This window comes from Amphimedon queenslandica, unplaced genomic scaffold (assembly GCF_000090795.2).
Source record: "Amphimedon queenslandica unplaced genomic scaffold, v1.1 AMPQUscaffold_12619, whole genome shotgun sequence".
Classification (NCBI taxonomy): Eukaryota; Metazoa; Porifera; class Demospongiae; order Haplosclerida; family Niphatidae; genus Amphimedon; species Amphimedon queenslandica.
The window spans coordinates 13,510-14,815 of NW_003547145.1; the positions used below are offsets into that span (position 1 = coordinate 13,510).

At 30.3% G+C, this 1,306-nt stretch overlaps 1 long non-coding RNA gene across 1 annotated transcript; it reads right to left on the bottom strand.

Annotated features, from left to right (window-relative positions):
- Positions 1–321: 321 nt before the first annotated feature.
- Positions 322–696, bottom strand: LOC109587295 (uncharacterized). Its single transcript, XR_002187516.1, has 3 exons — positions 680–696; positions 393–461; positions 322–337 (listed from the first exon to the last, which is right to left on the bottom strand). It is a non-coding gene; the product is annotated as an uncharacterized LOC109587295 (long non-coding RNA).
- Between the last annotated feature and the right edge of the window lie 610 nt (positions 697–1,306).

Below are 1,306 nucleotides of genomic sequence, written 5' to 3' on the forward strand. Positions count from 1 at the left end.
AGCCCAGGGCTGTGAACAGACAAATAGTAAGTCTTTCCTATGATGTACTTAATATTATATTTATATTCCGTTATAATATACCAATTTACAAAGGAGAGCTGGCTGGGGTGGAGGTAGAGGCCGTAGACAGAGGTCCTGAGGGGCTTCAGTCCAAAACTATAACTTTTATTTAATATATGTACTTTAAAAACTTGTCATTATAATAATAAATGTTAAAAGAAAAAATCAAACTGTCAATTAAAAATACATCAGCGTAAAGCCAGGATGAAAATACATTAGCAATGCCAAGTGTTTGACAGACATAAATACTAATTCCCTTTAGTTTCTTTCAATATTTCTAGATGAAAAATTCAGATTATCAAAATGCATGATTTTAAAAAATTAAATCTTACCTAATAGTCATTATTATGGACATACTGAATACGTACACAAACATGTACAGTGCTGTTGTTATTCATAATCTACAAAAGTAAATATGAAATTTAGAAGTCCAACATTAAATTTGTAATACTAACTATAAATCCAAGGATATTAAAGTAAATGAAAAAAATAAGAAAATACATACCATGGCCATAGTTAATCAGATAATCAATATTAATCATCAAAATAAATTGTAGCCTTGGATCATGATTTATAACAATAATAAAAAACCATGGAATCTCACAATATTCTATCTTACTATGTATTCAATTGCTAAGACTATAACAATATGAAACCTGTGCAGCTGGAAACTGGCGCTGCATCCAGTGTCAAAGCACCACTAATCAAAGAGCTACAAAAAACATTATGTTACAACGATGTTTATTTATTAGAAATTAAGTTACTACAAACAAAATCAGACAATAGCCTTAGACATTTTCCATGCTATGAAAGTATTGCATTACACCTTATTGCAGAATCATTAAATCATTTGCAGTTGAAAATACCTTGAAGCAAAGTAAGAAATGAACATCATCAACAGCAAGCAATGTAAACACACAGGCTATGTACATGTATATGTATGATGTAACTTATGTTTGTCACAAACATACATTACAAACCACTATTAAGATACATCTGCTCACAAAGAGGAATAACCCTTCACCTTTTAAATCTCTTTCCAAGTCTGGCCTTATTCTCACCACATTGAAGTCCTTGTGTAAATTATGTACCTGGGTAAATTATGAATGTGAAACTATACAACATGTACTAACAAATTGACAGTAGCATACATGCATTTATCAACAATTAATATACATAAAAGACATGTATAGCTCCACAATGCATATTAGGCTATGATTGACTCATACAAGTATATGTACATACA